General features: G+C 44.3%; 1 long non-coding RNA gene across 1 annotated transcript in view; it reads left to right on the top strand.

Annotated features, from left to right (window-relative positions):
- Nucleotides 1–627: 627 nt before the first annotated feature.
- Nucleotides 628–24,655, top strand: part of LOC139181394 (uncharacterized) — a 64,676-nt gene continuing 40,648 nt past the window's right edge. Inside the window, exons 1-2 of the long non-coding RNA XR_011565371.1 lie at nucleotides 628–2,171; nucleotides 7,735–7,830. This is a non-coding gene — a long non-coding RNA (uncharacterized lncRNA). The remainder of the gene's footprint in view (nucleotides 2,172–7,734; nucleotides 7,831–24,655) is intronic.

Raw genomic sequence — 24,655 nt, forward strand, 5'->3', positions numbered from 1 at the left:
TCCATGGGGTCGCAAATAGTCAGACACAACTGAGTGACTTTCACTCAGGTGAAATGAGATGACCAGAAAATGCTGGTTAGAGACTGGTTTGGCCAAGAGAAATTATAATAGTCAGCATAACTGCAGTTATTGAGGCATTAGCATGTGGTGGGGCATTGCTTTAGGCACTTTACCCATTTACTCTCCACAATAACCTTCGGAGGTATTATTAATATTATTCCCATTTGACGATGAGCAACCTGAGACCCAGGAGAGTCTGTAACTTGATTCAAATGGTGGCGGTTTGACTGAAGTGCATCTGCTGTACTGTGGAAGGGTGAGAATATTTTTATTTCCTCTGTTTTTTTTTTAATGCCCTGGAACTGTTTCCCTTATGCAATCTCATCATCTTGAACCCAGCCCCAGGAAGCAGGTGGGAGAGGTGCCCATGCTGTGTTGGCAAAACCGCAGCAAGTGCTGATCTAGTTAGCATCCCCTTGGGGAAGGAGCCACTTTGGTGATTGACAATGTAAATTAAAAAGCTGAGATCTTTTCTACTTTCTTGATATTGAAATCTATAAAACCATCAAATCCTAAGCCAGCCTCCCCCAACTAAAAGGAGTTGCAATCACAAAGCAAATTTAACACCTCTTCCAATTTTTCTGACATCAAGTGGAGTGCTTCCATGGAGGTGAGACTGGCATTAACTTGGAGCTCTGCGTGGCTGTAACCTCGGCTATTACAGGGCCAGATTGCTCCCTGCACCTTCACCTGGGATGTGAAACTGACACACAGGGAAGAGGCAACTGACTAGGCAGGCTTTGCAACCACGTGTAGAGAGAACAAAAAGTAAAGCAAGAGACAGAAAAAAGGAGAGTGACCTTCGTTGTTAGGATGTTAGCCCGATCATGGGCATGGTAGAAATGTTTCTTTTTTTCTTTATCCCACCTTTTGGACCCCCTTTAACAAAAGACAACTGTTTAAAACACAATTTGAAATCAGTTTGCCCCTCCCTGCTCAGATCCTGAGTCACATTTGTGGGCTATATGTAGGGCTTTACCTACATACTTTATCCGAACCCTAGAACTAGAGAAGGGACCTAACAGACCATTTGGTTTAACTCATTGACTTTATGTGGGCTTCCCAGGTGGTGCATGGTAAAGAGCCTGCCTGCCAGTGCAGGAGACACAGGAAACTCGGGTTCGATCCCTGGGTCTGGAAGATCCCCTAGAGAAGGAAATGACAACCCACTCCAGTATTCTTGTCTGGAGAGTCCCATGGACAGAGGAGCCTGGCGGGGTATAGTCCAGCCTGGCGGGTTATAGAGTCGAACATGACTTAGCTGCTAAGCAACAATAATTGACTTTAGAGATGGGGAGACGGAGGCCAAGAGAAGGATGGCTTGCTTTTATTTTCACCAAATAGTGTGTGTGTTAGATGATCCTTGGGATTTGTTAAGGGGAGAGAGGGAACAACCTGCATGGTGAAGGGGAAGGGGTGAAGAAAAATGTTAGAATCAATAAGAGTGTTTGATAAAGAGCTAGTCATGTGTCACATAAATGTATACACATTGTGAACAACACCCCTTTCTGTGGCAGAAACAGAAGGGATGTTCTCAACAGAGGAAGGGTCTCAGCCAAGGAAGCTAAATGGGGGTCATTCATCCCTCCAGCCCCTTTCTGCCATCACAGAGATTGATCCACTCCACCGCCTTGGCTTTCTGTGGGCTCACAACATTTTGCTCGGCAGTGACTTCCAACCACTGCCTCACTCTTGGCTGGTGGCATTTACCTTGTGTGGGAGGGATAATGCCTTTTCCTTTCATCCTTGAATCCATTAGTTTTCTTTGAAGCATGGTGCAGAGTTTTCTGTTTCCAAATTATATGGCAAAAACAGAAATACTGCCAGTTTTCAGTACAGCCTTGTGTAGGCGGTTTGGGGCAACCTGTCCCTCAGGCAGTGTGTATACAGAGTGTGCTCATTTCAGAAGTTGATAGTAAATCCTGTAAAGAGGGAGGCAGAAAGTACCAGGTCTTCTTCCTTTTCTACTTTAAAGGGAGATAGACTTGAAGTGGGGTGGATCTAGAAACCCTGGAGAAAGCCAGCCCAAGAGCAGTAGTAGACCCTGCCTGGGGAGTCGGTAGTAGACCCTGCCTGGGATAGCTTTTCTTTGATTTGCTGTCAGACCTTGGGTAAGTCACTTCCCCTCTTTGTGTCTCTGTATTTTTTTTTTCTGCCTCTTCTGCCATCTTCCCTGGCGGCTCAGATGGTAAAGAATCTGCCTGCAATGCAGGAGGCCTGGGTTTGATACCTGGGGTGTGAAGATCCTCTGGAGAAGGGAATGGCTACCCACTCCAGTATTCTTACCTGGAGAATTCCATGGACGGAGGAGCCTGGCGGGCTACAGTCCATGGGGTTGCAAAGAGTCAGACACAACTGAGCAGCTAACACTTTGACTAACACTTTCTGCCTCACAGGATACCTGAAAGGAATAAATGTGGAGAAAATAGACACACATATGCTTTGGACAGTCAAAATTCAATATAAGTGCAGCTCTTATTGTTTTGTTTTACACCTTTTCTTGCCTTTGTTGGTTGGAACCCTTGGGGTATGGTCTTGAACTTGAATTGGTATAGAACATCTAGCATAGATCCAAGGTCTCTGGAACTACAGAGGGGAGAGGGTGGAGGGATCAGTAAGGATGGAAACAGAGCCCCCATGAATCATAGCCCCACCACTTCCTTGACCTCTCTATCTATGTCTCTGAGCTCAGTTCCTCATCTATAAAGTGGAGACTCTCTGAGCCTCAGTTTCCTCATCTATAAAGTGGAGTTGCTCTGAGGATTTAAGTGAGTCAATGAATGGAAAGTGCTTATGCTGGCAGCACTGGCATGAAGTAGGTGTTTGATAGTAATGACTGTGATTGCTGTTATTTGCTTCTACGTCTTGAGGAGAACTGTGATGTCTTAATGCCAGTGTATGGCTGGTCCTTGGTAAAAGAAAATATAGATTCTTAGGTCTCACGCTGAAGAAATTCTGATTCTGTAGGTTTGGAAGGGAGCACAAGTATATGTATTTAACAAGGACTCCAAGGGACTCTGATGTGGCACCAGATTTGGGAACCATTAGTCTGAAGCAGTGTTTTTCAAGCTGCCAATTATTACCCACGGCTAAGAATATCAATTTAGTGAGTAGTGATCAGGATTAAAAAAAGGAGGGGGGGATGAACCGGGAAATAATAATGCACAATACACACAATAAGGGTAAGGATTGCTTCATGATATGTTTATTGTCTATCTACATATATATATATATATATATATATATATATATTTAGTAATGTGTGCTATATGAATGACAAACATATTTCTTACTGTAGATCATGACCCAAAATGTTGGAGTGTACTAATGGGTGCTATGTTCCATTTAGAAACACTGGTATCCAGAGAAATCACCTGTCAGGTCCCAGCCCAGACAATAAATGGCCAACAAGAGAATGGAGTAGGATCCATTTCTCCTCTTCACGTCTCTGCCATGCTGTGCTTGGGTTGACAGAGTTGGTTGTTTTCTGATTAGAATGAGTTCTGATACCTTGTAATGGCCCTGGCCTGAGATGTAAGGGCAAGGCAGGATATTGCTACCGGTATCAGGCTAATTGCTTTGACCCCCATTAGACAGAAAATGCATCTGGGTGAATGACAGTGTTTAGTTGCTCTTGATTAGGGAATGCTTTGTAAATACAATTTGCTTGTCTCCTTCTCTCAGACTTTGATACTTATTTTACCACTTGAAACTCTTTTGTTGCCTTTGTGAAATCAAAAAATAAGCTTAAAATTGTGTTTCAATTCACATCAGCCAAGGTCAGTGTCTTCTTACTCCCTACTTGGTATGTAAAGGGCATTAGCACTCCTAAACCTTTCCCTACACGCACCATCTAAAGGGAGCCGAAACACCTGGACTCCAGCCCATTGTGGTCCTGGGAATAGCTTCCTTTGGCAGTGAGGCTTTCTCAGAGCAGCTTCTGTTAACTGCAGGCCTTGCTGGATTCCCCTGCCCTACTACTTCAGAACTCCCTATCTGCTTTATATTTTCTCTGTGCTACTTATCAAAACCTATCATGTTATATTGTAAAGAATAAACAATGTACAAAAATAATCACGTATATCCAGATATTGTTTTCTAGAAAGACTGGAAATCAAATTTTATGTAAAGTCTTCCACTTTTTTAATGTTGCCAGGTCTTCCTATTTTTTTCTAGAAAGCTTGGAAACTGAATATTTCTATAAAATCTTCTGATTTTTAAGTGTTGCTTACCAGATCAAAACAATTTTAAACAGTATTTGGGCCCAAGAAAATATGTTCCTGGCCCAAATTTGGTTTGTGGATCACCAGTTCGTGGAACACAGGGTCTATGAGAGGCTTTGTCATGGGACATCGACTAGTGAGGAAGGAAGTACAGCCTCAGAGAGGCTGGTCACCTTCCCTGTGGTCACACAGCTAGATAGGATCAGAGCGGGATCTTGAACCCACCTTTCTTGCTTCTTAGTGCTCTCTCTCATTCACCCCGTGCCTGCTGGACTGCCCCACTTCTGCTGAGGATTGAGCCACGCTGGCCTTTGTGGAGGACAACGTTTTGTTCAGTCCCAAGTGTCCTCCTCACAGGGGATATAACACAGTCATCACCACCCATCTGATAAGCACCAGGCACTTCTCGGCACAGAGTGTGTGAATTTACCTGCCTTCCCAATCTCAACCGTGGATATGGCCTCTTGTCACTCTTTATTGCTTTCGCTCCAGTGATAGGATCAAGATAAGGTCTTTATAGGAATGTTATTAGCATTACTCCCAGCCAGCGGTACCTTCCAGTAGAATCAGTGTGTTCTAGGATAAAGAATCTGGGGCTTCGAGTCCAGAGGGCTGGGCTGAATTCTGAGATGTGTGACCTGAGACAGCTTACTTAGCCTCCCTGGCCTTCAACTTACTTTACTGTGAAAATGAGAAAAGTAAAATCTTGTCTGTCTCCTTTGAAGCAAAAGTGAGACAATATGTATGAGACCTATTGGAAAAGACAATGTTTTACAGCTGTGAGGTGAGATTATCATTATGAAATCAGCAAAATAATTACTGAGCACCTACTAAGGGGAAGCTAAGAGACCATTTATTCAGGGCATGCCAAGAAACTCAAGACCTAGCTGCCTCTGTGAGCTCTAGTCTAACTGAGAAAAAGGGACATATGTGAGTTGAAGGAGAGCCAGCACTACCAAGCCAGAGATGACCAGGCTGAATGAAATGTACAGGCTGTATAATAAGAGAGATTGTGGTGGAAAGGGCTGATCACTGAAGGATTCCTGGAGGGAGTTGCATTTGAGCTGTGTTTGGAAAAAAAAATTAGTAGGATTGTGGTGAAAGAGGAAAGAAGGACATTCTAGAAAGGGACAACAGCACAGTTATCTATGTTGGAGACCTAATCTCCATAGAGTGGAGGGTTCAAGTAGTGACTGGCAGATAATCACTTCTTCACTTGGCTGGAATGCAGAAGAGACAATCAAGAAAAGTATGATTCTCATGAAATCAAAATAGAGTCCAGGTGGGGCAGTGGACATGGTTGATTACGTTACAGAAGGGGCTGATACTGTACAATGGTCATAATAATAGTTCCCACTTTAAGGGACTGTTCTGAGCATTGAAGGAGGTCATGTTTTGGAAACAGCACAGAACCTTATACAAATAAATGGTAAAGAATCTGCCTGCAGTGTGAGAGACCCGGGTTCAATCCCTGGGGTAAGAAGATCCCCTGGAGAAGGGAATGGCAAGCCACTCCATTATTCTTGCCTGGAGAATCCCATGGACAGAGGAGCCTGGAGAGCTATAGTCCATGGGGTCACAAAGACTCAGACATGACTGAGTGACTAACACATATTATACATGATTAGGACTAAAGAAATGTTAGTTGTCATTCTCATCGTAATCATTTTTCATCTTACATTGATGTCAGGGGGTAATAACATGGCCTTTGAATTCTGCCTGATATTAGTTGCATCACCTTGGGCAAGTCATATCACCTCCCTGTTTCTCAGTTTCCTGTCTTTAAAATGGGAGTAATACTAGTGCCAACTGAAAAGGCTATTGTGAGCTTAAATGAATTAATCCAAGTAAAGTGCTTATCCCCATGCCTGGCACAAGGAAAGCACTCAGTAGATGTTAGCTATTACAATGACGATGGCTAGGTAATGCAATATGATTGCATAAAAAAAATTGGGGAAATGGAGAAACAAACAAAATCACCTGGAATCCTACTACTAAGATACAACTGCTTGTTATTATTGTGAGATCTGGTTCTTAAATCTGAAATGTCTTTTATTGAGAAAATTAAAACTTCTGAAAATGATGTCAATTTGGGATGCACTAGTCATTTCGTTCAGAGAAGGCAATGGCACCCCACTCCAGTACTCTTGCCTGGACAATCCCATGGACGGAGGAGCCTGGTAGGCTGCAGTCCATGGGGTCGTTAGAGTTGGACACGACTGAGCGACTTCACTTTCACTTTTCACTTTCATGCATTGGAGGAGGAAATGGCAACCCACTCCAGTGTTCTTACCTGGAGAATCCCAGGGACGGGGGAGCCTGGTGGGCTGCCGTCTATGGGGTCACACAGAGTCGGACACGACTGAAGCGACTTAGCAGCAGCAGCAGCAGCAGCAGCAGCACTCATTTCGTTAAATATTTACTGAGCACCTACCATCTGCTACTGATATTCCAGAGGTTGAGAGTTAGCCAAAAACAGGACATACAGGATCCCTGCTTATACTTATAGCCCATTAGATGAGGATAGGAAACAAAACTAAATAAGTCAAATGAAAATATAAGATAAGCAGTGAGTTTTGCCCACCCAGGTCTTGGATAACAATAAGCAAGAGGGGACAGCCTCAGTAGTTCCTGTCCAGCTGTCCTTACCACTCTGTAGACCACAGAGAGAGGCTCATTGATCCAGGGAGGACATGGCGATCTCATAGGAGAAAGATGTAATCTTTTAAAGCTGAAAGGGCCCTGGTTACTGTGATTCTGCCACTGGGTATCTGTTCATCCATCCTTGTCTTAAAATAACAGTCTTACCAGGCTACTCCACGTCCTGCAGGACCCTCTCAAGGTCAGAAAGCCTTTTTTGACAGGTTTACTGAAAAATCTGCCTCCTTGCTACCACTAGGTGGCAGTAGTCCTAGTTCTGTCACCTGAGCAACCCAGTTAAGTACGTATATGGGAATGCTTCCGAGATTTGAAAGCATGCGGGTATCCTATATGGGATGTTTCTCTTTTTTAGACCCTGTGTCTCTGGTCCCTTCAAGAGCCACTCTTGTTATGGGATGGTTTCCAGCTCCTTTGTCAAGTTCGTGACCATCCTCTGGAGATGTTTCCCTTTGTTAATGATCCTCTTGCAATGTGGGGCATAGATTGGAACAGGAGACTCTGGGAGAGAACAGCAGAGACTGAAGTGTGACAATTATATTCTGGGGTCTAGAAGCCATACTTTAATTAATACAACCTAAAATGTGCTCCATTTTTAGCAGCTACATAATTTAGTTACATTATGCTATGGGTCAACTTGAACTGCTAGATCTTTTTTGAATTGCCTGTTTTTATGTGACCTGCTGCCAAGCCATGCTTCCCTTATTCTGGCCTCACAAAATAGACTTTTAAATTTTTGAGAATATTTTTCTTTATCTTATAATTTTCACCTTATTACTTCTTTTAATTTTAGCCCTGTACTCCAGCCATTCTGAGCTCATTTTGAATCTCAGTTCTGTTCTTCAACAAATTTGATATCCCCGCCAGTTTTGGGTCATCTTCAGACGTGGTAAGTACGTTTTCTGTGTCATCTAAGTCCGGGATCCCCAGCCTCCGGGCCACAGACTGGTGCCTCCTGTCAGATCAGCAGCACCATTACATTAGAAATAAAGTGCACAATAAATGTTATGTGCGTGCTTCATCCTGAAACTATTCCGCCCCCCAACTCCCTAGTCCATGGAAGAATGGTCTTCTGGGAAATCAGTCCCTGGTGCCAAAAAGGTTGGGGATCACTGATCTAAGTTACTAGTAAAAGTGGAAAAGCCCTGTGGCCTTTCTCTGGTGACTTTTCTCCTGCTTGCTACCTATGTTTTGTGTAAAATTTTTGATCAATTGCCAGTCTATTTCACCTGTGTTATAACCTGGTTAATATATCGCTGTCTTGTCTTAAGTCATTTGTGGGAAAGTTGTAGGATATAATTTCAGATGCACTGCTGAACCTAAGATATGTTGTAGTTACAAAAGTCAGGATGGATGGAAGGTGATCCAAGAAGGTTTCTTTTGTTTTGTAAAATGGAAACTATTGTACTTTTTCCAATGATAAAAGTAATATAAGCATGTAAAGGTCAGCAGCATTCAAAAGTATATGAATTAGAAAGTCCTTCTGTAATTCTTTGTGATGACCAACTTCTGGATAACTGTGGTTCGTGGTTTTGTGTATTCATAAACACAGATCTGTGATATAAATCGAATCATGCTACAGAGAATGTTGTGTGACCTACTTTTTTACCTTATAAGCTTTTGGAAATGTCTTTCTTTGTCAGAATATATAGTTTCACTTCATCCTTTTGAACAACACAGTGTTCTTTTCTGCAGATGCATCCTAACTTAACTCATCAATCCCATATTGATGGAGCTTTACATCACTGGCGAATTTTTGCTGTTGTGTAAGCAGTGATGCATGATGAACTTTCTTTGCTGGCTTGAGATGTGGTGTTGGTTGCTGGGTTTTGCCTCCCCTGGATTTCCTGTCCGTCTGGGATCTTGTTTTCAATGTTATGAATGTCAAAGGCTGCTTCTACCGAAGACATAAACTAAAGAAGGGTCTGCCAACTCCTTGCTCATCATGTTTTGGGTTTGCAAATCTAAACCTTATCCTTCTTTGAAGGGTAGTTAAAGATGTTTGAACTCTCTGGGGCCTTAGGAGAACCAAGAACCAGGGTACCCCAAGACCAAGTCTGGAGTGATAGACAGGTTCTCCCCATCACATACCGCCAGCTCTGCCAAGTGAGGCCAGTTGCCAGGCCCTGTATAGTTTCTTTCCTTCTCATCTTCACACTTTCTCTCTTCCATGGAGTCTTCCTCCCTGTACACATGTACCTCCCAGACTAAGTTAGAAGCCACCTCCACTGAACTTCCAGAACATGTTAAGAGTGTGGGCTTGAGAGTCAAACCTGTGTTTGAATATCACAGCTGTACCTTCCCAGTTCTGTGATCTTATATAAGTCACCTATCCTTTCAGGGCCTGATTATCCTCATCTGTAGAATGGAAATAAAACTATATAAGATATTTCAAAACACCTAACCCAATGCCTGGCTGATATAAAGCACTTAATAAATGTTAGCTGCTATTATAGCATCATGGGTGATCATATTACCTATTCCATAGACTTATGACTCTTACAGGAGAATGTATGTAAAACTTAACACAGTGCTTCACATACATTGAGTGTTAAATAAATGACAATTATTTATTGTATTTCTATCTCCCTTTGGATACTTAACCTCAATATATTTTGTGTGATTTCTGTTTGTGTTCATGTCTTGATCTCCTCCTCTAATGTATAAGCTCCCTTGTGAGCTGAGTTCTCTCTCTCCCATTCTCTCTTTCTTCTCCTCCCTAGCACCTAGCACCCTACCAACTAGAAAGCATAAAAGACCCAGTGCTGGGGATTAGTGGGGCTCTTTAAAATTTCGATGAATGAATGCTGCTATCACATCTTAAAATCTCTTTATCACTGTATTGTGTTCTTGTTAGTAACCATCTTTCCCATTAACTGATCAAGGGGGCCTTACTGATCAAGGGGGCCTTGTCCGTAGGGCTGGACATGGCATACATATTCCAACCACTGAGCCACTGGTCACAGAGCTAGCAATCTATGGAATCATAGCTTTGGGAAGGTTTCCAGAAAACAGTGGCCTTGAGTCTGTGTTTATCTGAGCAGAATGTATTTGTATGTTGCTCTCAGGTTTCTGTCTAAATGGAAAGGGACATCAGGCACCAGCTTAGTTTAGGTCACCCTGAAGTTGTTTCTCTCCTTTCACTCATGCCCTCCACATAGCAGCAAGAGCTATATTCAGTTCAGTTCAGTTCAGGTGCTCAGTCGTGTCCGATTTTTGCAACCCCATGAATCGCAGCACGCCAGGCCTCCCTGTCCATCACCAACTCCTGGAGTTCACTCAGACTCACGTCCATCGAGTCAGTGATGCCATCTAGCCATCTCATCCTCTGTCATCCCCTTCTCCTCCTGCCCCCAATCCCTCCCAGCATCAGAGTCTTTTCCAATGAGTCAACTCTTCGTATGAGATGGCCAAAGTACTGGAGTTTCAGCTTTAGCATCATTCCTTCCAAAGAAATCCCAGGGCTGATCTCCTTCAGAATGGACTGGTTGGATCTCCTTGCAGTCCAAGGGACTCTCAAGAGTCTTCTCCAACACCACAGTTCAAAAGCATCAATTCTTCGGCGCTCAGCCTTCTTCACAGTCCAAATTTCACATCCATACATGACCACTGGAAAAACCATAGCCTTGACTACACGGACCTTTGTTGGCAAAGTAATGGCTCTGCTTTTCAATATGCTATCTAGGTAGGTCATAACTTTCCTTCCAAGGAGTAAGCGTCTTTTAATTTCATGGCTGCAGTAACCATCTGCAGTGATTTTGGAGCCCCCAAAAATAAAGTCTGACACTGTTTCCACTGTTTCCCCATCTATTTCCCATGAAGCGATGGGACCAGATGCCATGGTCTTCATTTTCTGAATGTTGAGCTTTAAGCCAACTTTTTCACTCTCCTCTTTCACCTTCATCAAGAGGCTTTTTAGTTCCTCTTCACTTTCTGCCATAAGGGTGGTGTCATCTACATATCTGAGGTTATTGATATTAGACAATAGTAAACCAGATCATCTTGGAAGAAAAGCTATGATGAACCTAGACAGCATATTTAAAAGCAAAGATATCACTTTGCCGACAAAGTTCCGTATACTCAAACTATGGTTTTGCCAGTAGTCATGTATGGATGTGAGAGTTGGACCATAAAGAAGACTGAGCATCGAAGAATTGATACTTTTGAACTGTGGTGCTGGAGGATACTTTTGAGAGTCCATTGGATAGCCAGGAGATCAAACCAGTCAATTCTAAAGGAAATCAACCCTGCATATTCATTGGATAGACTGATGCTGAAGCTGAAGCTCCAATACTTTGGCCACCTGATATAAAGAACTGACTCACTTTCAGTTAGGTGTTTTGAAATATCTTATATAGTTTTATTTCCATTCTACAGATAAGGATAATCAGGCCCTGAAAAGATCGGTGACTTCTTTAAGATCACAGAACTGGGAGGGTACAGCTGTGATATTCAAACACAGGTTTGACTCTCAAGCCCACACTCTTAACAAGTTCTGGAAGTTCAGAGCAGGTGGCTTCTAACTTAGTCTGGGAGGTACATGTGTACAGGGAGGAAGACTCCATGGAAGAGGGAAAAGAGCCTGATGCTGGGAAAGATTGAGGGCAGGAGAAGCAGGGGGCGACAGAGGATGAGGTGATTGAATGGCATCATCAACTTAATAGACATGAGTTTGAGCAAACTCCAGGAGATAATGAAGGACAGGGAAGCCTGGCATGCTGCATTCTATCATGCTGGAAAGAGTTGGACATGACTGAGCGACTAAACAACAAGAAGGAGGGGGAGGAGAGGACTTGGAGACAATAAGTATAAACAGCTGCTTCAAGGTTTTAATATAAGGAGCACGGCAGCAGTGGGGCAGTAGTAGTATCTGGAGGTGGGGTTAGAGTTGAAGAGAAATAAATAATATGAATGATCTAGTCTCAGACCTCAGAATGTAAGTTCCTTGAGGGCAGGGATTTTGTCTCATGTGTCTGTGCCACCTCCCACAGTGCCTAGCACGGAGTTGGAATTCCATAACTGTTGTTGAGACATAGAGAGAGACTTGTGGTTGTTGAAGGGAGGGAATGAGGAAGGGACACATTAGGAGTTTGGAATTAGCAGATGTAAGCTCTAATATATAGGATGGGTCAACAACAAGGTCCTACTGTATAGCACAGGGAACTATATCCAATATCCTGTAATAAGCCATAATGAAAAAGAAGATGAAAAAGAACATACATATCTATATATAACTGAATCACTTTGCTGTACACCAGAAACTAACACAACATGGTAAATCAACTACATACTTCAATGACAATGAAAATTTTAAAATCTTGTTGATTAAGTGAATGATCAAATGTTTGAAAGAATTAATGGAACTAGGGACTTCTCTGGTGATCTGGTGACTAAGACTCTTTGCTCCCAAATGCAGGGATCCAGGTTTGATCCCTGGTCAGGGAACTAGATCCTGCATGCCTGAACTAAGATCCCACATGATGCAATTAAGACCCAATGCAGCCAAACAAATAGTAAACAGAAAAAATCAATGGAAGTAAATGTTAAAGCATTGAATAAGAAATAATAGCAGGATAAAGTGGCAGGTGAATTGCATAGAACCTTGGCTTGAGTCCCAGTCATTCCTGCCACACTCCTGGCACACCAAGCTTACCTAAGAGCCAGACAGCCTAGACATGGGTTGGCATGACACAACTCCCTTTGCTGAGAGGGCATGCTGTATCTCTGCAATCCTCTGCTCCACGAAGCAGACAGGCTTTGGGACTGTAAGAACTGGGTGCAGCCAGATGAGACAGCAAAGCTCAGGAGCGTGCCAGAAGAGAAACCCCTGTGCTTCATCACCATTCTCTGGGCGTGGTCAATCTGTGGCACAGGGCACATTTGAGACATGGGTCGCAGTGCTATCCCAGTCTGCCCCTCCTGGCTGGAGGGTGATTCATAACCTCCTGTTGCTCATGCCAAGGAATAGCTAAACCAGAGTCCAAGGAGAAGCCGATGGCCAAGCAGCCACCAGAAGCCTTGGCCCTGGCTCCTCCCAGTTGCCACATTGCATAATCCTCACAGAGTAAGGTGATGGTCAGCGCACTGGGGCTTCCCCCAGGGTTCTTGTGACTCAGCCGTTGCTGGAAAGATGGCATGGCCCAGTATCGGACTAGCACACAGGAGGCACTTTTGAATGAATGGACCCTTTGGGACTCTGGGAACTAATACGAATGGTGAGGAAAGAGTGCTTCTTTATCCATGCCTTCCCTGTCATCTCACTCAGTGCCCAGACATAGTCCTGTGCAGCGATACAGCCACAGGCAAGAGCATGTCCTGGGCTGGGAAGAAAGGATGTAGTTAGTTGGCAGTACCCCCAGACAGACCTTTTCCATCTCCCCACCTGGCACCTGAAGAGTCCACTATCGTGTCAGGTCTTAGGAGTCCAAAGAGTTTATTCCAACCCGCATTGACCTAACACTTAATCTGAATCACATCCTGTGTATTTTCTCAAAGTTGTTACTATAATAATAAAACAACAACAACAACTAATAATAATAATTGCAGCTGACACACATTGAACACCTACTATGGGCCAGCCACTGGACTAAGCACTTTATATATATTATCTGTTGTACTCCTTACGGCACACCTGTGAGGTAAATGCTATTTTTAAAAATTGAACTGTAAATTGATTTACAATGTTGTATTAGTTTCAAGTATAAGGTAAAGTTAATCAGTTATAGAGATATATAATATATAGTCACTCTTTTTTAGATTGTTTCCTCATATAGGTTATTACAGATTATTGAGTATAGTTCCCTGTGCTATACAGGAGGTCCTTATTGGTTGTTTAATTTATATACAACAGTGTGTACATGTCAATCCCATCCTCCTAATACTATTATTGTCTCTGTTACACAGAAAAAGTTCAATCTATGAAGGGAAAGAGTTGAAATTCAAGTCCAGGTCTGTCTCACGACAGAATCAGTTCTGCATGGTTCTCTACTATAGCATCAAAGTGCTCTTTCAAAAGTAAGTCAGATAAAATAATTCCTTGGCTTGACAGCCTCCAGTGGTTTCCCATCACATGTAGAACCAAAGCCGACTTTCTTCCTGGGCCATCAAGGCCTGGCAGAACCCAGGCTGTACCTTCCTCCCCAGCCTCTGCCTCCTTTCCCCACCCCTGTAAAAAACTGTGCTCCAGGAACCGCATCAGTAGCCAGGCTCTGTACCAGCAGCCGTGATCTGCTATGAGTATGTTTGGTAGGCTGGCTTGGGTGCCTACCCTTGCTCACAGTGTTACCTCCCTTGGAAAATACCTCCCATGGTTCAAACAACCATCCCAGAAGCCCTGTCGGTATAAGGTGGAAGCTGCCTGTGGTTGTCAGTATGACCACTGTTCCGTGGAGAGTTGCTGGGCTATCTTAGAACGCTTGTTCTCTCTTTCTCACTTGTGCTGGAAGATTCTAGAAGGTTGAGAGTATCCCAGATCCTCTCCAGTACCAAGAAGAGTGTGATGCTAAGAGATAAATCTAAACAGCACTGGACTAGGAAAGATATGACCTATATCTTTCTCCAGCTTTCTCGCTCAGTAGCTTAGGAGGCCTAAGGTGAATCTTCACTTTTCTAAGCCTCAGTTTCTTTCTTCTTCTTCTTCTTTTTTTTTCTGTTGTTTTTTATTTTTTGGCCATGCCATGCAGCTCGTGGGATTGTAGTTCCCTGACCAGGGATTGAACCCTGGGTCACAGCAATGAAAGCACTGAATTCTAACCACTGGACCCCAGGGAACTCCCTAATGCTCAATTTCTTTATTGGTCAATGAAAGTCATAATATCTGCTCTTGAGGGATTGCTCTGAATATCTAATAAGATGACTTATTGGATAGTGTTCTGGAAAGTTGAGTGCTTACTATGTTTCAGATATGGCTCTAAGCTTCTTGCTCCAAATACCCAACCTTAATTTAACCATGAGATAACATCAGACAGGGCTTCGCAGGTGGCGCTGTGCTGTGTTGTGCTTAGTCTCTCCGTCGTGTCTGACTCTTTGCGACCCCATGGACTGTAACCCACCAGGCTCCTTTGTCCACAGGGATTTTCCAGGCAAGAATACTGGAGTGGGTCAGGTGGTGCTAGTGGTAAACAACTTGCCTGTCAATGCAAGAGACGCAAGAGACACGGATTTGATCCCTGGGTTGGGAAGATCCCCTGGAGTAGGAAAAGGCAACCCACTCCAGTATTGTTGCCTGAAAAACACCATAGACCAGAGCCTGGAGGGCTACAGTTCATGGGGTCACAAAACATTGGACTCGACTGAAGCAGCTGAACACATTAAGCTGCTCACCTGTATTACCTCCATCATTCCCCAGAAAAACACTACTGTATTACTAGTAATCGTATGTCCACTTTGCAGATGAGGAAAATGAGGCACAGAGAGGTTAAGAGGTTTGTTCATCATTACCTAGCTAGTAAGTGTCAGAGCCAAATTGAGAATCCACCAATCTGACTTCAGAACCTGTGGCCTGAGCCATTTACTTTCACATGAAAGGTAAAGTGTTTTGTTTGGGTGAATGTTTTATCTGTTCTGGTGGCTCCAACGGAATACTGTAGACTGAGTGGCTTATAAACAACAGAAATTTATTTTTTGTAGTATAAAGTTCAAGGTACCAGCAAATTTAGTGAGGCCACTCCTTGGTTGTGGATGACCATCTTCTCGCTATAATCTCACGTGGCAGAGGGAGATGAAGGAGCTCTGTGGGCCTTTTCTTATAAGGGCACTGTCCCATTTATCAGGTTTCCATCCTCATTGCCTGATCACCTCCCAAAGGCCCACATTCAAATACCACCACATTGGGGATTAAATTTCAACATACCGATTTTGAGGGGATACAAACCTTCAGTCTATAGTAGGTGGGAGGTTATTATTATTTTTTTAAAGTAGCAATACTTTTTCTATCATTTTCTCTAAGTGTTATAGCATTTTTCCTCTCACTGGGCCCTATGCTACTTGGGTTCCTTCACCTGTTGTTGTTTAACTTTGTGGTAGGGAACCCTCTCCCTACCCAGTTTGCTTACTTCCTTCTTCCTCAAAGGTATAAGAGGTTCCCAACGAATGTGATGTTCCAAGAACATAATCTTCCCATGGTCAGAAAGGAGTGCAAGTGCCTGGGGTCTGATTCCTTTGTGTCTTCACGAGTACTGAGCACCTCCCATATGTCAGGGCCTGATCTGGTCAACTGGGGCTATGGCAAGGAACAGTCAAAAAACCCCACCCTGCACAACTTCACTTCAGTGGTATTCTTGCTTCAAACACCCAACCTTAATTTAACCATGAAATAACATCAGACAGGGCTTCCCAGGTGACTCCATGGTAAAGAATCCACCTTCTAGTGCAGGGGGTGTAAGATATGCAGGTTCGATCCCTGGGTTGGAAAGATCCCCTGGAGGAGGGCATGGCAACCCACTCCAGTGTTCTTGCCTGGAGAACCCCCATGGACAGAGGATCCTGGAGGCCTATGGTCCATAGGGTCACAAAATTTTGGCAACCCCATGGACTGTAGCCTGCCAGCCTCCACTGTCCATGGGGGTTCTCCAGGCAAGAACACTGGAGTGGGTTGCCATGCCCTCCTCCAGGGGATCTTCCCAACCCAGGGATTGAACCCAGGTCTCCCGTGTTGCAGACAGATTGTTTACCATCTGAGCCACCAGGGAAGCCCATGAATACTGGAGTGGATAGCCTATCCCATTTCCTGGGGACTGTCTATACCCAGGAATCGAACTGGGGTCTCCTGCAGTACAGGTGGATTTTTTACCAGCTGAGCTACCGGGGAAGCCCACGATCCTGAGACATGACAATAAATACAATATGAGATCCTGAATTGGATCTTGGGATTAAAAAAAAGACATTAGTGGGAAAACTGGGGAAATTTGAATAAGGTCTATAGATTAGTTAACAGTGTTGTATCAATATTAATTTCCTGGTTTCGATACTATTACCATTATTATGTAAGGAGTTTAATGTGAGCGGAAGCTGGGTGAATGGTGTACAGCAACTCTGTGCTATGTTTCCTATTGTCCTGTAATGTCAAACATTATTTTAGGCAGTTTGAAAGCAGGCTGGCAGGCACAGAAATGATAAATGACAAAGGATATGGGAAGGACATTGACAGTACCTGCTGTACCTCCCGAGTCAGTGTCCTCATCTGTGAACTAGACCCAATAATAATGTATCTCAAGGAATTTGTATGGGAACCTACTTTTGAAGTATTATAAAAATGCAAGCTATGAGTATTCACTTTTGTGATAGAAGCTCCTAAAGAAATAAAAATATCAATACTCCATCCCCTCGAAACACTGTTTTTTAACAAAATTATTTCAAAATAAAAAGTTAAATATATCCTTGCCTTTCTGAGTCTTGCCTTTTGGTAGAGTGAATGTGGAGGAGGGATAACTAAAGCAATTGGGAAATTAGTATTTTTTGGGGGGGTTGAGAAATATTATTTTATTCATTAATCATCTAAAATTAATCATTGTTTTAAAATATTTATGACCTTACAATGAAATGAAATATGCTTAGCCTGAAGTCTCTGGACAACACTGGCCAGGCAAGGTCCCCTGTGTTCAAACTCTTTGGCCTAAAAGGACTCCAGTTAGAATTGTCTTGTCTTTTCCTCTCTCCCTACATATGCCTTCTTGGCTGATTTGTATTATCAGGTAGAAATTGGACTCTGAAGGCTTTGACAGGGTAAGGAGAAAAAAGCAAGGGATGTGAGGTAAAGTAAACATGTTGTTTATTTTGCTTTTCTTTCTTGGAGGGACCACTTCTCTCCAAATCCATTGGCCTGGTAAAGCTGTGAGTACTATCCTGACCTCTGGCATCCCAACACAGAAGTAGACAGTACCTCTCATCTGGACAGCCAGAGCCCTTCACCAGATAGGGAAATTAGCATTTTAGAAGGAAACAAATACTATGGATAAAGCAAGAAATGCAGATAGGGAGCAAGAGAGGGTCAGTTTTAAAACATGTTGGTTATGTCAGGCTTCCCTGAGAAGGTGACATTTGAATGAAGACTTTAAAGAAGAGAGAGAACAAGAGCCCCACAAAGTCAGCCACAGTGAATAGCAAGGGCAAAGGTCCTGAGGCCAGACCCGTTTAAGGAACAGCCGGAAGCCTAGTGTGACTAGAATAGAGCTGCACAAAGTAAGGTTGCCTCTTGCTGGGATCTTAGACAATGGACAGAGCGTGGCCACCAGGGAAGGCTCAGGGAAGTCAAACAATAGGCACCAAATAGGGGACCCGCCAGGCTTCCCAGGTGGCACTAGTGGCAAAGAACCTGCCTGCCACTGCAGGAGACATAAGAGATGTGGATTTGACCCCTGGATCAGGAAGATCCCCTGGAGGAGGGTTTGGCGACCCACTCCAGTATTCTTGCCTAGAGAATCCCATGGACCGAGGAGCCTGAAGGGCTACAGTCCAGGGGGTTGCAAAGAGTCAGACACGACTAAAGCGACTTAGCATGCACACAGAGGACCTGCCATTGACCTCTGTTTCCAGCTGAGTCAGTGATGACAGAAGCATGAAGGGAAGGAAAAGAGCAGGGAAGTGAAATCACTGAAATCTAGAATCCTTATCCAATTTCTGGTGAGGAAACAAATCATTATTAAGCACCATAATGAGTTTCTGAATCTCCTGTGCTTGATTCCTCACCAATCAGTGAACTCTAATTAATGCTGAGTGTGGTGGTAACACCACAGCCAGAGCCATCTTCATGATTTTGCCTTAATAAGTGTCATTGGCAGCATAGAAGGGTGGTCTGATTTTTCTTGTCCTAATAAGTGGAACTGAAAAAGTCCAGAGCATTATTCTGGTTTCATTTATATGTAGTATCAGAAGTCCCCGAGTCATCCAATTAGCATCATTTGGATATTTGGGGCCTAGTAGTGCATGCAGAACGGAGAAGGCGATGGCACCCCACTCCAGTACTCTTGACTGGAAAATCCCATGGACGGAGGAGCCTGGTAGGCTGCAGTCCATGGGGTCGAGAAGAGTCGGACACAATTGAGCGACTTCACTTTCACTTTCATGCACTGGAGAAGGAAATGGCAACCCACTCCACTGTTCTTGCCTGGAGAATCCCAGGGACGGGGAGCCTGGTGGGCTGCTGTCTATGGAGTCACACAGTCAGACATGACTGAAGTGACTTAGCAGCAGCAGCAGCAGCAGCAGCAAGGCATGCAGTAAACAGAGCGCGAGCAATCATGCCACATGGGAAGCAGCCTCTAGGCCTGATGTGTACCTGAGAAAAACGGGCTGAGTACCAGATAGGGTCCCTGGAGCCTCCCCAGCTGGCAGCCATGGCCCAGGATGCTCTCTCGCCCATGCAGGAGCAGAAATCCACATAGGGAAAAGCAGCCTACTGATGGGAGGCTTGTAGACAGCAGTGTTTTCAGAACATCTCAGCTCATCCTGAGATCCACACCAATGTGGTGGCCTTGTTCTTACAGTGTGATAAAGATGGAATGAGAGGATTTAGTGGATAGTGTTCTCAAAAATGTGAAATATCCATTTCTGTAAGGTATTGCTATGCACGCATGCTAAGTTACTTCAGTCGGGTTTGACTCTTTGCAGTCCTATGGATGGTAGCCCGCCAGGCTCCTCTGTCCATGAGATTTTCCAGGCAAGAATACTGGAGTGGGTTGCCATTCCCTTCTCCAGAGGATCTTCTCAACCCACGGATTGAATCCTGTGGGGTCGAATTCCAGCCTCTTACATGTCCTGCATCGGCAGGCAGGTTCGCTACCACTAGAACCGCCTGGGAAGCCCTAGTGTCACTACATATGTATTACCATTATTGTTATTATGCACCATGGGAGGAATTAAGAAAGTAGGACACCTGCAACCATAGTGTTTTCAGCATTCCTGCGTCTCTAATGTTATAGAGGAGGCCATTATCCTCTTTTTGAGAAACAACAGCTACCATGTTAAGCACTTACTATGTGCCAGGAGTAAAGGCTTGCATACATGATCTCATTTAGTCCTCACAGCAATCCCATGAAGTAGGTACTGCTTCTCCATTTTAAAGTCGGGTATGTGAGGCTCAGAGATGTTAACTAACTTGCCCAAGGTAACACAATAAGTCATTAGCATCAGAGTTTACCGGCAGGAGACTAGCTCTAGGATTCTGTATCCTTATCTCAGTGCTAAAAGGCGTTTGAAATAGCACATGCAAGACACACATACCCCCAAGTGGTAGATGTGGATCTCTAAGAGGAAGACAACAGTTTCGCCCTTTGGGCTCCATACAGGGCTGGCTGTAGAAGAAGACCCCCAAGCAAGTGGACCACTCCAGCTGGGAGTGATTGTGGAGAGAAGTGGGCACTTGGATGCTTGGGGGTGGGGTGCTGTGGGGGTATCTGGCTTCCCAATTGGGAAGACTAGGCTCAGGACAAGAGTGACAGACCAACTCTGAATTGCAGAAACACCCAGAGTAGCAGTCACCAACTTCATTGCATCCTTGTGCCTGTGAGGCAGCTACAGGCACAGAGAGGTGCTGAGGCTTGCCTAAGGTCACACAGCTCACAAGAGGGCGGGTGCAGTGTAGAACCCTGGTCTTCAGGCTCCAGTTCGGTGCTCTTGCTGCCACTCCACTCCCACTGGCCCCTCAGGTTCAGTGCACAGCAGTCAGAGGGAAGCCACGTCTTTGTGAGTGAAGCTATTGTCTGGATGGTGGTTCTCAGTATTGCCCAGAGACCTGCAGAAGTGGCAGTCTTCAAGTCCCACCCAGGACTGACTGGGGACTGAGATCCAGCAAAATGGGACTTTGCAAGCCCTCTAGGAGACCCTGATACACACTCAAGTGTGAAAACCACCGGCCCAGACAGAAAGGCACAGTGCCGAGTGCTGCAGCCATAGACGTGCATTCGGATCTTCAACTCGCACAGCACAAAGAAGGGTCGTCTTCCTAGAGAAGGACAGTGAAAAGGAACACAGCTCTCAAGCCACACCTGCAGAGCAAGGTCACCTTCCAACACATGTGGCGGTTAGACATGCACAGACGGGGAGGAGGAGTGCAGCCAGTACTTGCTCATCCACAGGTGCATCAGACAGTGTAGTTTTGCCAACTCAGCAACTCCCCAGAGATGTGCCAGTTCCACTGCTTGTTGCCCAGGAGGTGCATCCCTGCCCTCTGGGAAATTGCCATGCAGGATCATAGAACCTCTGATCTGGGAGGGATCTTAGAGAGTACCTACCTCATTGCCCACCCCTACTGCATCACTGGTGATGCCCCTGACTTTCCTTCTCCAGAGGAACCTGGCAGGCTACAGTCCATGGGGAGGCAAAGAGTCAGACAGGACTTAGCACTGAGCACAATCATTTTTAGGACAGTGGTAGGCCACACAAAACATCAGTGGCTCCTAGTTTGTGGCCTCTGGTTTAATATCTTTCTTTCCCACTTGGCTGTCTGCTCCACAGGGGCACATGCCCCTGGTTCTGCTCTGCTCACCACAGTGTCTGGATTCAACAAATGGAAAAATAAAAATAGAAAATGGACCCACCCTCCCAGTAGAACACCAGGTTCAGAAAGAATACACTGGCATGGGGATGGCACTCTGTCACTCGCCTCTTTTTCAATTGCCCACTGGAAATGGCCCCATGTCCCTTTAAGCCCTACTCCCGGTTGACCCCTGCAGGCCTCCTTACCCTCTGCCCTGAAGTCATACCCTGGCCACATGGGTTCTGGTGGGGGTGGGGCCCTCTGTGACGTCACCAAGGGCCCAGCCCTGCCTGGTCCTCAGTCTCCAGGTGCCAGCGCAGACCAGCGCACCAGGAGCCACTTGGTCTCAGCTCACGATGCGCTCTGTAATATGGTTATTTTTTTGGCCTACGTTTATCTCGTTTGTCTTTGCCTATGTGTTTTATGTTCTGAGAGATGAAGCCGAAGAACTGCCGAGGATGGTGCCCAGTGGAAGGCACTTCCGCGTTCGGCAGAATCAACCAGAGTATGCCCCAGGCTGGTTTGGGAGCAAGTGGCACTGGCTGTTAATCTTCCTCATGTTTTTGGTGATCCTGAAGTTTCCTGGAGGCGATGACAAAAGTAATGCGGGCACTCCTCCTGGCCGTCAGGGCTGTTCATCTGGCTCTCCAGGAAGAAAGAAGATAAGGCCTTCCCCCTACAAAGACTCTATGTGCGGTGCCTTAACCCAGTCCGAGACGTCACTGATGAACCTTATGTCCAGGGTGAAGAATATGAAACTCACTGTGGCAACCGGTGATCAATGCCAATGTCCCAATATCGAGGTTCCTGGTGACGCACGGAATAATGTTACAATACTTGAGGTATGGGACACCGGAGACCCGGATGAAGTGGATTTTCACATCAAAGAAGAAAAGGAGTAGTTGAGTGTTGACAAAGTGTATCCAAACTAATAAAAGTATTTTGCAGCAAAAGGAAAAATGCCTCTGATATTTTTTATTCATGCTACAATTTTACCTTTTCCAGAATGTGGTATAATTGGTATCATGCAGTGTTTTCCAGACTGAGAGACCTGCGTTCGATCCCTGGCTTGGGAAGATCCCCTGGAGAAGGGAAAGGCTACCCACTCCAGTATTCTGGCCTGGAGAATTCCATGGACTGTACAGTCTATGGAGTCACAAAGAGTCGGACACGACTGAGTGACTTTCACTTTCACAGTGTATACCCTTTCCCAGAGTAGCTTATTATACTTTATAACATTCATTAAGGTATCATCCATTTATTTTTGTGATTTGATAGCCCATTTTTTTTATTCTTGAATAATATTATGTTATATTGATGTTCTGTAGTTAGTTTAAACATTCTGCTAGTAAAGGACATTTTGGTTGCCTCCAATTTGTGTGTGTGTGTGTGAGAGAGAGAGAGAGGGAATGAGTTAAGCTTTATAAAATTCATGTCCATGTTTCTGTGTGGGCATTAGCTTTCAAATCATTTGGTGAACTATCTAGGAGCAAAATAGCTAGATCATAGAGTATGACAATGTTTAGCTATGTTAGACATTGCTTCCAAAGTAACTGTACCATTTTGCATTCCCACTAACAACAAATGAGAGTTCCTGTTGTTTCTCATCTTTGCCAGTAACTGGTTTTGTCAGATTTTTGTATTTGGCCATTCCAAAGGGACTAGATCTGATAGATAGAATGCCTGATGAACTATGGACTGAGGTTCGTGACACTGTACAGGAGACAGGGATCAAGACCATCCCCATGGAAAAGAAATGCAAAAAAGCAAAATGGCTGTCTGGGGAGGCCTCACAAATAGCTGTGAAAAGAAGAGAAGCGACAAGCAAAGGAGAAAAGGAAAGATATAAACATCTGAATGCAGAGTTCCAAAGAATAGCAAGGAGAAATAAGAAAGCCTTCCTCAGAGATCAATGCAAAGAAATAGAGGAAAATAACAGAATGGGAAAGACTAGAGATCTCTTCAAGAAAATCAGAGATACCAAGGGAACATTTCATGCGAAGATGGGCTTGATAAAGGACAGAAATGGTAGGGACCTAACAGAAGCAGAAGATATTAAGAAGAGGTGGCAAGAATACACAGAAGAACTGTGCAAAAAAGATCTTCACGACACAGATAATCTCGATGGTGTGATCACTCACCTAGAGCCAGACATCCTGGAATGTGAAGTCAAGTGGGCCTTAGAAAGCATCACTATGAACAAAGCTAGTGGAGGTGATGGAATTCCAGTTGAGCTATTTCAAATCCTGAAAGATGATGCTGTGTAAGTGTTGCACTCAATATGCCAGCAAATTTGGAAAACTCAGCAGTGGCCACAGGACTGGAAAAGGTCAGTTTTCATTCCAATCCCAAAGAAAGGCAATGCCAAAGAATGCTCAGACTACCACACAAGTGCACTCATCTCACACGCTAGTAAAGTAATGCTGAAAATTCTCCAAGTCAGGCTTCAGCAGTACATGAGCCATGAATTTCCAGATGTTCAAGCTGGTTTTAGAAAAGGCAGAGGAACCAGAGATCAAATTGCCAACATCTGCTGGATCATAGAAAAAGGAAGAGAGTTCCAGGAAAACATCTATTTCTGCTTTATTAACTATGCCAAAGCCTTTGACTGTGTGGATCACAATAAACTGTGGAAAATTCTGAAAGAGATGGGAATACCAGACCACCTGACCTCCCTCTTGAGAAACCTGTATGCAGATCAGGAAGCAACAGTTAGAACTGGACATGGAACAACAGACAGGATCCAAATAAGAAAAGGAGTACATCAAGGCTGTATATTGTCACCCTGCTTATTTAACTTATATGCAGAGTACATCATGAGAAACGCTGGACTGGAAGAAGCACAAGCTGGAATCAAAATTACCGGGAGAAATATCAATAACCTCAGGTATGCAGATGACACCAACCTTATGGCAGAATGTGAAGAGGAACTAAAAAGCCTCTTGATGAAAGTGAAAGAGGAGAGTGAAAAAGTTGGCTTAATGAGGTGGATGAAACTGGAGCCTATTATACAGAGTGAAGTAAGCCAGAAAGAAAAATACCAATACAGTATACTAACGCATATATATGGAATTTAGAAAGATGGTAACAATAACCCTGTGTACGAGACAGCAAAAGAGACACTGATGTATAGAACAGTCTTATGGACTCTGTTGGAGAGGGAGAGGGTGGGAAGATTTGGGAGAATGGCAGTGAAACCTGTATAATATCATGTATGAAACGAGTTGCCAGTCCAGGTTCG

This window comes from Bos indicus, chromosome X (assembly GCF_029378745.1).
Source record: "Bos indicus isolate NIAB-ARS_2022 breed Sahiwal x Tharparkar chromosome X, NIAB-ARS_B.indTharparkar_mat_pri_1.0, whole genome shotgun sequence".
NCBI lineage: Eukaryota > Metazoa > Chordata > Mammalia > Artiodactyla > Bovidae > Bos > Bos indicus.